This window comes from Macrobrachium rosenbergii, chromosome 16 (assembly GCF_040412425.1).
Source record: "Macrobrachium rosenbergii isolate ZJJX-2024 chromosome 16, ASM4041242v1, whole genome shotgun sequence".
Lineage (NCBI taxonomy): Eukaryota > Metazoa > Arthropoda > Malacostraca > Decapoda > Palaemonidae > Macrobrachium > Macrobrachium rosenbergii.
Genome location: NC_089756.1, coordinates 48030631 through 48045630, shown reverse-complemented (window position 1 = coordinate 48045630; position 15000 = coordinate 48030631). Strand labels below are relative to the sequence as shown.

Below are 15000 nucleotides of genomic sequence, written 5' to 3'. Positions count from 1 at the left end.
ACTTGATACCTTTGGAAATTCTTGTTTTTTTTCTGTCTCTTCTGTAAAGGTGGGATTTTTTTTTTCTTGTACACCAATAAGGGAATGCTGGCGGAAAAAACGTTCAGATACTTTCTCACGCACTCCTCCCCCCCACCCCAACATCCTGGAACAGGTAGATGCCTAGATATTTTCATGCAAATACACTACGTGGGTCAATGTTACCGGGCTTATCAACACAGTGAGATTGTTTGGTTTGTCTGTTGCAGGTGAGACGTTAAATATTATTTGACGAAGTGTATATAGGGGAAATGAAGTTGCTACCTTACTGCATCAGTTATAGATTTCAATTCTCCCTCGCTCTCGTCGTGATAGGGCCGATAATGATTAGATCCTGTATCATGTTCAGCAGTTAGCTATCAATTATCTGCCATCTGACAGCACGCATTTCTGTGGGAAGCCTCCGGATAAATAGTGTGGGACCTGGTGCTGCCTAACCTCTAGTTATTTATATGTTGCCCATGTCCTCCCTCCCTCTGATTATATATTCACAGATATGAAAATATTTACTGTGATCAAGATTGTTGGTGAATACATGGTCGTGTAATTACCAAGGATTACCAGACGTCGTTAGCTCCAATGGCCATTTTGCTTATAATAATCTGGAGGGAACGGCAGTGGGTCACACAGAAGCCTGAAAATTAAACACGGTGGATGGGTTGATAGGTTGCTAAGATACTAGCTTTGTTGATTTTCATTTTACTTGGTTAATAGGCCTTTGGACTGTGAGAGACTGACGTTGAAGCTTATCTGTTTATTTAAATGAAAAATGATCTTTGGGTTTTATGTTACTCTAAACAGGTTCGTAAAAGGTGTCTACAGGATTCAACCCTAATCAATATCCACCAATCAAAAGTTGATTGATGTTTGGCAATTGCTTAAAATGTTTGTTTGTTAGGAGTTATGAGGAAATATGAGAAGTCATCAGTCATTGGTAATGAAGGGGTTTTATTTGTTTTTTCTCCGTAGACGTTTCAGGCCCCTTAATTATCCCTGATGGTACTTTTTTTATTAGTCAGAGTGGTTACACGTTGAGCTGAAATGGGCATATACATTTTTTATATATATTTGTTAATGCAAATTTGAAGTTTGGTAGTTGGCCTCGGCAGCTCGCGAAAATAGCGGAAAGTATCGAAAATCATTTTTGTAGAAGGCCTCTCTCTCTCTCTCTCTCTCTCTCTCTCTCTCTCTCTCTCTCTCTCTCTCTCTCTCTCTCTCTCTCATTTCCTCCATGTCGTTCCTTGAGGTAAACCTCATAGTTTATCAATTAAGAAACGATCAGATAATGTAACATGGAAAGCCATATTAATCATAAACATACAGTAAATTACCTTTGTTGTCGCCCTTGATTGTTTAATTCATTGAAAAGATGAAGTCATCTTCGTAAAAATATTCGTCTTCTCAAGCGTCGAGTTTAAATGTAATTAAGTGGGTTATTTATCACTGATTTGTGGACTTAAAGGTATTAGTAATTAATAGAATTTCTGTTATTTCATTTTGATTACTGAAATGCCAATTTCATGTAATTTCAAACTTTGGGAAACCATTTCAAAAACATAGATGAGCATGTCTTTGGTAATGTGGTTCGTTCTTGTCATTCTTCGTCAGCCAGTGGAACCATACTAGTAAGTTTGATTTGCTTGAAACGTCAGCACTGTTGACACCATTTAAGTAACGTCAGCACTGTTGATATCATTTAAGTTTGATTTGCTTGAAACGTCAGCACTGTTGACATCATTTAAGTTTGATTTGCTTGAAACGTCAGCACTGTGAACATCATATTAGAATATATGAATGAATGACAGGGCATCCAGGTTTATGAAAACATCAGTGTTTGTTGTTTGGAAAAAATCATTAGGACTGTAGTGGTGAATATATCTAAAAGCGGCTGCATAGAATACAACTCGTTGTTGACTTGTGGTACAGGCATCGGCATTTCCTCTCATCTGCCTCATTAGTGGTAACAGATGTTTAAAAAAAATTGAGAATACATAAACGTTTTTTACCTCTGTGGATGCTCGGCATCGGTTAGCTTTTGTGTTGTGAAGTCAATTTGATATACCAACAAAAAATTAACACATAACTTAGTGACAAGTCTATAAATCTAGTAGTAATCTAACTAGGTAAGATGTATGTGCCTTTTGCTTCAGTTGCTTCTGACAATGAATATCTGACAGACGAGGAGGGTTGTTAATGAACCAGCTCGCAACTTTCACTCTTCTTCTTTCTTATAGAAGATATCACTTGCCTCTGCGTGTTTTCCATTTATGCACTGCAATAGAAGTCTTAAGAGTGTACATCTTCGTAAAGTGTTGAGATTAGGTACTGGTAATTGTATGGAATGGAATATAAAATTTAGGCCAAAGGCCAAGCGCTGGGACCTATGAGGTCATTCAGCCCTGAAACGGAAATTGAAACAGTTGTTAGGAGAGGGCGCAAAATAAGCTTGAAGAAAGAGAATTTAAACACAGGCACAGTAAAAGGAATGAAAGGGGTTTGCACTTAGGGGCCGAAGGGACACTGGAAAGAAACTTAGGTAATGCATACAGCGCACCGCGTGAAGTGCACTGACGACACTAGTCCCCTACGGGGCTGGTATTAATGTGGCCGAAGACAATCTGAAGAGGAAATAGGTGAACTCGTAAGGAATCTATAATCCTGATATGTTGTTATGACGTTGGAATGCTTTGCTTTTCATTAATAAATATTTTTGTGCCCAATTCTTAGTCTTTTGCTGTTTGCAAGAGAATTTTAAACATGGTGTGATTTTCGTCTCCCAGGGTGCAGAATTGTGTAGGAACCCGAACGCAAGGAATTTTGTTACCAAAATTTTCCTAAACGTGCTACTCATAGGTTTATACCTTCCCTTTCACTCAGGTAGGTTGGTAGGGGAAGGGGGCTGTCGGTTGTCTTCTTTGAATGCGAATGGTCAATCAATGATCGATAGGTTTGGTTGTGGAAAGGCTTTCCGTTTTCCGCTACCGGTTATTCCATTGTGTTTACCTAACAAATAAAAGAGAGATTTGAAACTTGAGTGATTTTGCCTGGTTACAGTTGCTACTTGAGAGGTTTATGTTAAGGGGTCAACAGTGATTGCCTATGGATTTGAAATCGGAATGATTTTGCCTGCTTATTGCTGTTTAGGGGTGAACGTTGATTTCCTATAGATCATTATTTTTATTACTATATACCAACTCGACATGATGGCTTCACTGGCCTAATTACGTTCCGCTATTTTGTTGCCAGTTAAATGGGCGGAGATTTTTCTAGGTCTCTTTTAGAAGAGCAAAGCGTTCTCGCTTGGACTGTGTTTACATTTTTGCGAGCGAGGTGCATTTTTTTCTTCACTCCTTGGCTCGTTGGTTGCAGACTTGTTTGCCGGCAAGCTGTTGAATTCCGTCTGTACTCCTGTTTAGCCTGAATCCTGTCACATGATATCTTTGAAAATAGACGGGTCTGTTATTCTTTCAGAGTTCAAGCCGGCTTCTTCAGTCTCGTTTATTGTAGTACCCTTTCAGACAGATAGACGGGTCTGTTATTCTTTCAGAGTTCAAGGATGTCAAGTACCCTTTCAGACAGATAGAGGGTCTGTTAGAGTTCAAGAGAGTCTCGTTTATTGAGACCCTTTCTTTACGGGATGCAAGAGAGAGAGAGAGAGAGAGAGAGAGAGAGAGAGAGAGAGAGAGAGCGCGCAAGCGAGCAAAATCTCATGCTTCAATAGCTCTCACATCGAGAGAGGTGGTTCAGACACCAGTGCGACAGAGATCATTGCCTCATTCATCCGCTGAATCCTGAACTGAGGATGAAACCATCTTGCTTAAAAAAAAAGGAGGAAAAAGATTTTAAGAGCCTCACCAGAAACACGTCGTCCCCATTACGCATAATGGGGTTTTGTATTCTGTTTTGGACATAATCCAAGTCATGCCTGTTTTGTATGTTACATATTATATGCAGATATGTATTAGATCTTGTTTATACAATCGTATTTGTTGGCATTATAAGAAGGATGCCTATGAAAATTCACCATCTCGGTGAATATAGATTACTCTCGGTGAATATAGATTATGTATGAGGAAGAAAACTAATCACATATACACTGAAATATACTATTCACAATAAATATATTAGACTTTTAAGGGTTTTTCTCATACCCACGAGGCTGGTGTTGATGGCCCGTATGCCCTGAACTTTTGATTTTTGATCCTTTTACATCACGGGTTCACAAATCCTCACCCTTCCTTGCTTTCTCTGCTCATTAATAGTATGCAATCAAGGTAATGGGGCCTTTATGGGCGTGGGATTAGGCATGACTTTATGATTTTCTGAGAGAGAGAGAGAGGGAGAGAATAGTCTGAATTTCATTGCAAATGGCTTTAAAATGTATTGAGCAGATCTTCTCTCCTTATGGAATACTCTTTTTAGTGACCCCTTGGAAATATATTCCACTTCTGCTTTGTGTACAAGAGGACTGTACTTTCACTTACGAGAGAGAGAGAGAGAGAGAGAGAGAGAGAGAGAGAGAGAGAGAGAGAGAGAGAGAGAGCAGTGCGGGATGCCACGGGGGACTCATGACTTCCTACCAGACCCTTTCCATATTGTGAAATACTTTAAAGCTGTTGCGGAAATGGATGAAAATATATAATGAAGATTTTATTCAGTGGTATATAATATACGGACTTCGGGATTCGTATTACGCAATGCTAGTTAAACAATGATTCGTCTTTTTAGGGTATCTTATTGAGCCTGGGCTGTATGCCCGTGTCATTCTGATAAAAAAAATTTGGTCACGCTGGTCAGAGGTCAGGTGTGTTTATCCTTTCTGTCACCGAACTCAGGCTGTTGACTTTTAAAGGTAACTTTTACTAAAGGAAGTGACAGTACATGTCGTAAACGTATTGTTAAATGACTTGATTTTATGGTCTAGAGATTTAAAATATTTGAAGACGCTTGTTATTTAATGCCTTTACCCTATTTTTTTTTTTTTTTATTTTTGGTCTAAAACATTTTTGAAAATTAATATCTTGAAAGCAGTTACAGAATTTTACTTTATTTTTGTTATGGGAACACATTTAAAACATAAAAGGGATGCTTGTAAAATGAGTACATAGGCTACATTTCAAGTGGTCCTTTCACATATGCCTAAAAGTCATTGCAACACACTGTCTTGCAGAGAGAGAATGAACGAGAGAGAGAGAGAGAGATATTCGAGTACCAAAGAGAGACGTACGTTTGAGTATTCTAGTAGAACCTAATTTTTTAATATTTTGTTTTATTCCTTCTGGTCTTATACCGAATTTGTTTGCTACCCCTCTCTCTCTCTCTCTCTCTCTCTCTCTCTCTCTCTCTCTCTCTCTCTCTCTCTCTCTCTCTCTCTCATGTTACCACGATATTTTCTGTTTGTTCTCCCGTGTTCCGTCTTGCTCTCATCCCCATAAATAAACTCAAGGGGCATCTTCTTGAAGATAGGTTACGTGCCCTCTCATTACGTAGCGTATTCGGTCGGTGTCATGGGGTCTCTCTCTCTCTCTCTCTCTCTCTCTCTCTCTCTCTCTCTCTCTCTCTGAAGAAAGGAAATGCAAATCGGGAAGTGGGATGTTTTGTGTTGTGTTATACAGATGTTTACACCAACCCGGTAGACGAGACTTCTGAAATGTTGAAATGCTTCTGTTATGATGATGATGATGATGATGGCCCATTGATGCTGTAGCGGTATCCCAGACGAACTTTCTAAAATGTTGTGTTCCATTGATGCCAAAACAGGGTAGACCTGATTTCTTAAATCACAAGGGTTTAAGTCCTTCACGTTTTCCATTGCCCTGCAGTTTTTATTCCCTACACAAGGCATTTTTTCTCTCCCCCTCTCTGTCATGTTGCAGAACGACTGCTCATCAGCGTAAAGAAAGTGGGGAGTGTTGTCAGTATTAACCATTATCATTTCCGTATAGTACTGTTTTTAGTACTACGTATGAAATTATTTTAGTGTAATTTTTCTATTTGCATCTTTATGGGTTAGGTTAATTTACTTAAAACCTGCTGATAACTTGGAATTTATAATTAGTTACTGTGTAAAGCATATCTGATATTTCTGTTGAAGTAAAAACGACCATTACTATTTTGACTAATATGTCTGTGTCATGATGAATAAAAAACTGAAAGCAAGAGAAAAACCAAATTATTTTATTTTGCCAAACTATGACCTGGCTGCGCTTGACTGGTCCGCCACTACTAGTAGGCAATCCATCTATTAAAGATCGCATTCATGTACACCATCATCTTTTTACAAGATGTCTTCAGTTGCTTTATTCCCATTAAAGCTTTTGAAGGGTTTGTTTTTGGTGGCCATTCTGTTGGCCCAGATTCAGTCCACTGTGTTGGTATTTCCACCATCGCCGCTTTCAGACCAACACGGTTCACGTAACTCTTAATAATTTCGTTACAGATCCCATCCATGATTCTGAACTACTAACTTTCAGCGCTATCATGTAAAGTTACTGTTAACCCTTTCTTGGGCATTTTTGGTGTTTTATTGTATTGGCTTGTATGAGTTTGCTTACAAAGACTAGTTACATTGTTGTCATGTAGGCCTGTTCCAGCGTTATTCTTTAACGGCACCCCTTAAGTATTTGAAACCAACTTGTTAAACTGATTGCCTTTGTTCCCGATAGCGTATCTGATGCAGGTGTTGCATTATTCCACATTAATTCGCCATGGTAAACTCAGGAAGAAAAGTTTCAGTGATTTATTTAAATTTTTGGTTTATGTGAATTCTGTCACGGGAATTTATGGAATTATACAACCCTAAGGTCTTATAAAAGTGTACGAATAAACACAGGGTTGACGTTCTTTCTAGGGATCTGATGCAAGCGGCTCTAAGTCACGTCGAGGCTTGATAGCCACCAGAGCAAGAGTAATTCAGTTTGCAATGAAGCTCTTCATTTACACTTGATGCCTGCTCATCTCTTTGTGGCAGTTACTTTAAATGTAGATTCAACCATTTTTCTTTACCAGGTAACTTTATTTTTGACGGTTCCTTTTGGTAAGGGTTGTCTGTAAAGTATAAGAGTAGATATTTTATTGAATGGTTGTTGGTATCGTTCACGCTTGATTTTGATAGCTGTTAATAGGTTTATGATCAAGCGAAAGGCTTTATGAAAATGTCACAGGCTCAGATGAATTGTCGGTTCACATTTGATTCGCTTATTTTTCAGGGTCACGAGGATTGGAAACAAAAGCCCTATCATTTCCAGTACCGCTTCCACTGAGTTATTCAGCACTCTTCCACTCCAGTTATTCAGCACTTGGTAGCTGTTCCTTTTTTTCTCTGCTAACACTTCCGACATCTACACCTTTAACCAACTATTCCTTCCACGTGACCGAACCAATCTCAAAACACATTGATCCACCCTTCCACCTGTGCTAACGTTTTTTCCATTTCTGTGTATCACAACATTCCTCACCTTTTCAATTTCGATGCCACATATTATTTACTACGTAAATAATTCAGCTGAAGAGCTTCCACTTTTCTTTTTCAAGATCCACAAGTTACCTCTGTAAAGGAGAGTTGGCTCAACAGTCTCTTCATACACTCCATGGCCATCTGATTCTCTTACAAATGTTTTGCCCATATCCCGCTACCCTTCGTGATTCACTTCGTTAGTGATACACCTCTTATCTAACCCAACCATCATCAGTTACAGTTGCTCCAGATGCATGTACTGTAGACTGCAAATCAAATGATTCATTTTTTCCCCATCCATATTAACATGCGAACCTCGTTCTCACTGGTGCCCGTTTGTCTTCATAACTTTGCTCTTTATTTGTTTTCAGCTTTGTCCTTTTTACGTCACTTCCAGAGTCTTTCACTAGTTTCTGAAGCTGTTCTTCTCCATTGAAAATCAGTACTGTACAGTATTACTTGCTAACATCAGCCATTCCGTACACTTCCTGATACATTTTTTATCCCAGAGTTTTGCACCTACGTCTAATGACTTTTTTTTTTGTAATTTGATTTAATTATGTCATAAGCCGAGGTATTGCGTTTAGGGTTAGCATTTGTCTTAGTCGTCTTCACTTTTTTCTGAGATTTAAATGGAACTTTCTAAATAGGTACCTTGCCGGGTGGTAGTGATTTTCCCTAAATATTATCGACCTTGACTTATTTTCCAAGACCACTGGTTAATTTAAAAGTGGGAATAACATTTTTATCCGGTGTCTCACAAACGGACACTTAAATGTTGCTAGTCTTCAAAATACGACGTGTGTTATTTGGTCCCCTTGACTGTGACCTGTTTGTTAAGGTCACGGGTCATTTTACAGGTAAAAATTTAATTTCCTTATCATTTAAACCTTGATCGGCATTATAAATCCCGGGTTAATTTACGGCAAAAATTTTTTTGTTCTGTGATTTTGATGAAAGTTTTCTAGGTCACATATTCTTTTAAAGGTCAGTATGTTATTTTCTCTAAACAGGATAAACTTATAGATATTCACCTCAAGATTGGTGATGATCATAACCCCCCCCCACCACAATCATGTTCACCTTTGACCTTTTTCAAGGTTTGGAATTCAATGTAATACCCTTAAAATCCTTTGATTTTAACGAAACAATATCCATCTAATGATGCAGGATTACATATAACTGCATTTCTATATTGCAATGTCGGCTTTGAATGGTAGAATCATGTCGCCAGAACAAATACATTTTAATGTAATTTTTATGTATATTGTATTTATTTTTTATTTTATTGATTTTTAAGTTAAAATTTTTCATTTTTGTTTGTAAATTAAATTTTGTTTAGTAATTTATTGTTATATCAAGAGATATTTTTCGTTATTATTGATTTTTCATGTATAACGTTATAGTTTTTGTTTATTTTAATAAAATTTGTTTTAAGAATTGTAACAGTTTTTTACTTTTATTTCTATTATAAATTGTATCTTACTTGTTGTTGATTTATATATTTATATTGTGTTTATTTGGTTTTACGTTTTGAGTGTTTTTTATAAAGTGTTGTCGAGTTTATCTTCGCATTCAAAATCATTGGGTCTTGAAACAAGAGGGTAACAGTTGTTAAAGGAAGTTCACCCTGTTGATCTTATTGGGTAACTAAATTTCCCCTTGTTGCAAGTTTTTTTTTTTTAGATATTCCGTTAGCTTAATCCCATAATAGATTTGGTGAAAGGATGGAGGCGATAAATTAAGACAATTAAAAGGAATAACGGAAATCCTCATTCAATACCCTCATTGAATAAAGCTTTAAGCAGTGCGCGGATAAAGCTGGTTTTGTTAAATAAAAATGAATTAACCCCGTTCTTATTTTCCGGCCACCAGTGTTCATTTCTCTCGAAGCTGAGGAGTTTCCTCATTATCATAATGCGGAAACGACGTGCAAGCCTTTGAAAGTTGAGGAAGGCGTGGGAAAAGCTAGAGCTTCAGACATGCAGGTGAAACAAAAGTAAGCCATCCACCCTTTCCCGCATGCATTGCGTAACTGCATCCAGTCCTTATACGGTTTGTGGTCGTATTGCTGGGGAAAAAAAAAAACAAGTTTCACGTGACATAGAAAACGGCGGGTGTCCTGATGCATCATTATTCCGAGATCCTTGCAGTACCTCGGAGATAGAGGGTTGCTGTAAACCCCTTTCTCTCCCCTTTCACCCTTTTCTTGTCTGTTGTACCATCCGTTGATGCGTTTTATTTCTCGCATTTGTCCCCTTTACCTTTCGTCATTCCCCCCCACCCCTTGATCCAAGAACCTTCCTCTAACCTCTGTTGCTTCACATACCTGTCTCCTTTAACCTCTGTCAACATCATCTCTCCTTTCTTGCTGTGAGTACGGTAGAGTCTCATAGAGGGAAAGAATGGTGCATACATCACTTTTCCCCATTTCGTGTCTTTCAGGGGATAACAGATAAATGGGATGGTCCATAATAGGTGAGCCCGAAGGAGCGAGATTAATTGACTTGATCGTTTGGATTTACGAGGTTTCTGGAAATGGAATGGCCCCTTCTTCAGTTGAGCTGAGATTTGCATGCATTATTTCCTTGGAAATACTTTCTCTAACCGTTTATATAACGGATGTTATTGTAAGCTTATTCGATGAGTTTTTAAAGATCAATCTAGGTTTTATTCTTCAGATCCCGTTCAGTTTATTCCCCAAGGAGGTAGACTGTTCTCTCCTAAGGTTCATTTTCTCGTTGCTTTAAAGGAAAGTTAGTCAAAAGTCGTAACGGGATACATGTCTTTGGATTTGAAGAATGACTATAATTGGGATGAGAGAATAGTAGATGGATTGAATGAACGAGCAGAAGAATTTTTATTCAAAACTCATATCAAGATCGTTCTCTCTCTCTCTCTCTCTCTCTCTCTCTCTCTCTCTCTCTCTCTCTCTCTCTCTCTCTCTCTCTCTCTTTTGTATGCCTTTACGCACGTGCATTCGACTTCATCTGATTCGTATAGACAGCCTTAGGAAAATCCTGTCTCATTTTAAGGACGTGAATTTCTCTCTCTCTCTCTCTCTCTCTCTCTCTCTCTCTCTCTCTCTCTCTCTCTCTCTCTCTGGTGACCAAGATGTGTACAGACAGTTCTACCCGTTCCTTTCTCCCACCATGGACAAACAACAACTGCCGAGGCTTGCGAAAAAATACAAAAGTTGCAACGTGAGTAATGATATGCAGTACGGTAGTATTTTCAAACGGTTGAGCGTCGCTGAGAAACAACCGCACCCTCCTTCCATTGATATGATAACTAATGAGAGAGAACAAAGCATGGGGGAGGGCAGCTGTCGAACGTATGCAGGAACATCCGATTAATGACTTCTGGTCTTGAGTTTTCGAATAAGAAGTATATACATGTGATTGGCCCCTATCTCCTTTTTCTTCTTCTTCTTCTTCTTCTTCTTCTTCTTCTTCTTCTTCTTCTTCTTCTTCTTCTTCTTCTTCTTCTTCTTCTTTTAACATGCTTTTTCCCATTTTTTTTTGTATGGCGTAAGCACGATGCTTTCTTTTGGCTTTGGAGTAGACCGTAGTCTCGATCGGCTGCCCTGCCTGATATCGCTTAGACCCCGGTAGCTCATCTTGCCTAAGATATGTAAGTAAAGCGAAATTTTATTTATCTAGACAGATAAGGGTGATCAGTGCTCCGTCAAGATTTACTTACCTCCATGTTATAAATAGAAATAGGAGGGTCTCGATAAGGTAATTCATTACTCCAACCTAGGTGAAATTATTCCAAATATATCAGATATTCTCTCGTTATTGTATGTCGTTCCCATGACACGTTGAAAGTTCTCTTCTCTCTCTCTCTCTCTCTCTCTCTCTCTCTCTCTCTCTCTCTCTCTCTCTCTCTCTCTCTCTCTCTCTTAGGTAAGAAAAAAAAATATTGTTAAATTTTAATGATTATAAAATTTTCATATTCCATTTTTTAAAATATGTTTTTCAACAGAAGCAGCTTTAATTATAATAATAATAATAATAATAATAATAATAATAATAATAATAATAATAATAATAATAATAATAATAATAAAAGACATAGTACTTCGCCATAAGCACTTGGGTGTATTTGTGTGTGCATGAATGCATGCGTCAGTTGTACGTGTACACTTGCGCATATTCAGTAAATGTTACGTCATACACCGTCAGAGACTAAAACTACTCTCCTGGAAACAGGAAATTCTATGAGGAGAGGCGAAGTAATTTCGTTGTTGGAAACATCGTGAATACCCGTGCATAATGGTCATAATCTTGACCTTCACTGATGTAAAAAACAAATTTTTTTTTATTGGTTTGACTGATGATCTGTCTGGGAAACCCTCAACATTTTTCCATTTTTAGTATAATTCTTATGATACTGATATTTCTTTCCTTTATTAGTTTATTCGTAATGATAGTGCTTCTCTTTATTTTTATAATTACCGTGATTGTTACTACTGACTCCTTGGAAGGCCAGTTTTCAGTTTTCTGTAAAAGAAAGAAAACTGTTATTCCGGCTTTGTCTGCCCGTCCGCACTTTTTCTGTCCGCCCTCAGATCTTAAAAACTACTGAGGCTAGAGGGCTGCAAATTGGTATGTTGATCATCCACCCTCCAATTATCAAACATACCAAATTGCTGCCCTCTAACCTCAGTAAATTTTATTTTAAAGTTAGCCATGATCGTCCGTCTGGCAACGCTATAGGGAGGCCACACCTGGCCGTGGCTGAAAGTTTCATGGGCCGCGGCTCATATAGCATTATACGCTGTACAGAAAACTCGATTGCGCCGAAGAAACTTCGGCGCCTTTTTTTTACTTGTTTTTACTACTGCGACCCAAGTGCCTAGGGGAGGAGCAGTTACACTAATGAGAGGACGGTATTTAATTAATTATTAATTATAACCAATTAAAAGTAATTGTTTCCTAAGTTTCATATATTGGTAATGTTTAAACGTGTTAATACGAGAATACAAATCTCTTCTTACTTTTCCTCAGAATAAACGAATTTTACTTTCACTATGATTTTGCATTTTATAATGGTAGGGCCTTTTTAACGGTTTATTTTTCCATATTGGTGCAGTATGTTTCTTTCCTGCCGCTGTTTTTTGGACTGGGAGGAACCAGTCTACAATAAAATTATATATATATAAATTATATATATGTGTATGTGCGAGTGTGTGTGTGTTTGGATACATATATGAGAATATATGTATGATTATATGTTTATGTATCCATCATCGTTTAACCATGTTCATATATTTATGTGTGTGTGTATGCAGGTACTATATGTAAATTAGAACCAGGACCCTGATTAGAACACAATTCAACACACACTCCTCGCGAGAAACAGAGACGAGAGAAAGAAGGCCGTGATAAAAGAGTGTTTTAAGATAAGGGTATGAGAGGGCATTAGGAGAAAGGCCGATAAGGAATAACGAAGAAAAGAAAGGAGCAAGGGCGTGTCTAGAGGGAGTCTCCAAAGGCGTGAGACAACAGGTGTGGAAATGGTCAGGGGGCGGTTGTGAGTGGGTAGGAGGGGGTGGGGAGAGGGCTTCACTCACGGAGTGGGTGGGATGCGAGATGAGGATGACAGGAGAGAACTGCAGCATCACCGTAGATTAGGGATTAGGGATTTTTCGCGACGAAATGACTCATTTCATTTTACTAAATTTATTTACATGTTTTTTATATGGTTTGGAAATGTTTAGTGGTCATTGTTATAATTACACAATTTGTTAATGCGAAATTTGGAATCTATACTATGTGAAATTAGGAATATTTGTATTTTGTGAAAATTAGGAATATTGGTATTTTATGTGAAGTTAGTAATATTTATATTTTGAATTAAGAAATATGGATATTATGTTAATATGATAATAACTGGTACTTTATTATTATTATTATTATTATTATTATTATTATTATTATTATTATTATTATTATTATTATTATTATTATTATTAATACGAATTTTCAGAGTAGTCATTTGCTTCTGGCCGTTGACTCAAGCGTATTTTCCTGATGTATTAATGAATGGACACAAACCCCTATCTACGAAGCCTTTGTGTAGCCGACCGCAGGGCCATGTGGGTAGGATGGGTCGTGGAAGAGTGGTACTGAACGGGAGAGGAAAGGAGCGGAGAACTGGCGTGGGAATGGGCCTCTCTCTCTCTCTCTCTCTCTCTCTCTCTCTCTCTCTCTCTCTCTCTCTCTGAAAGGTGATTGTTTAAATAGATTACTTGATAAAGTGTTTAAAAAAATTCTAACGTTTAGAGGAATGAAAAGGTATTGAAAATTGATAGAATTCAGTAAAGTATCAGGAAATCAACGAGAGAGAGAGAGAGTCTGATAGTTGACAAAAACAGGAGTCTTATAGAGGATTCAGTAAAGTTTAATTACATTTTCTTTTCCTGAGGATATTAGCATTCCTGTAATTCCCCCGTAATGCAGTAATGAGTATTATGTACCATTCTACTGAAATGTGAGATGATTGCAGATACAATCTTGATCATTAACTGATGATCTAGATAAGAAATTTATACTTCATAGTTAATCAGTATATGAGGTAATTGTCATCATTTTGGTACTGCACTAATAAATCTTATAGAGGAGTCAGATGTGAGAATTGGGAATCATATCTACCATTTGTTCGAATTTCACGCTTATCTTTCACTTTTCCTTTCCTGTGTCTCGCCTCTCTAATCCTTTCGCAGAGGTCCATTGGGTGAAAGCTATCGGAGCGATAAAGAGCATGCTCATTTATTAAGAGCCGTCAGGAACTCTTGTCACACACACAGACACACACACACACACACACACAGAATTTTCCTCGAGACGGTCTCAGGGAGAGGGTATTTTATTGGCAGTGATTTTAGGAAATTCTTAGAATCAAATCAGAAGATAAACTTTGAAATCACTGGTTAGCATGATTTATATGGCACTTATCCTTGGAAATAATAATAAAAAAGCTTGCTTTATTTGGGGTCAGTGGGGACGCGTATTAAAAAAGAAAGAACTAAAGAGCAAGCTGATCACAGAGCTTTCCTTTCCCTCTGTTGCTTTTCACTTTTCATTACTTCTCAGCGTTATCCTCGCTATTTCGTCATGTTGAAAGGCCCTCCTTAGCCACATTTGAGCTGTGTGTAATTACTCCCATGTGCGTTGCATCATATAAGCGTCAGTAGTACCATAACATATAATTTTCCCCATTCTGACCAAAACCTCCTGTATCCTGAATCGTGACTGCTTTCGTTTTCCTTTTTTCTGAAAGGGACGCGTCAATTCCGTTCGGAAAGGTTGTCGTAATGCCAGGGTACAAGGTGCACAGAGATTGCCGGGCATCAGAGGGTAAAAGAAAATAAAAAGGGAAAGAGAGAGAGAAAAAAAAAGCATAGCCCATTCAGGGTCTGGGCGCATGCGCAGTGAAGGTCGACACGGGCGAAGATAGTATAAAAAGGCGCGCATCCTCAAAGAGCATCACACACAACC

General features: G+C 38.0%; 1 protein-coding gene across 2 annotated transcripts in view; it reads left to right on the top strand.

Moving 5' to 3' along the window:
• LOC136847417 (U-scoloptoxin(01)-Cw1a-like) overlaps nt 1–15000 on the top strand; it is a 31097-nt gene that overhangs the window by 7036 nt on the left and 9061 nt on the right. Inside the window, exon 1 of one of the 2 annotated variants that reach the window (XM_067119088.1) lies at nt 14984–15000. This exon is cut by the window's right edge and continues 28 nt beyond it. The exons of the other annotated variant lie outside the window; for it this stretch is intronic. The gene's annotated coding sequence lies outside the window, so the exon portion shown is untranslated. Of the gene's footprint in view, nt 1–14983 lie in introns of those variants that run through there. 2 annotated transcript variants of the gene reach the window in all.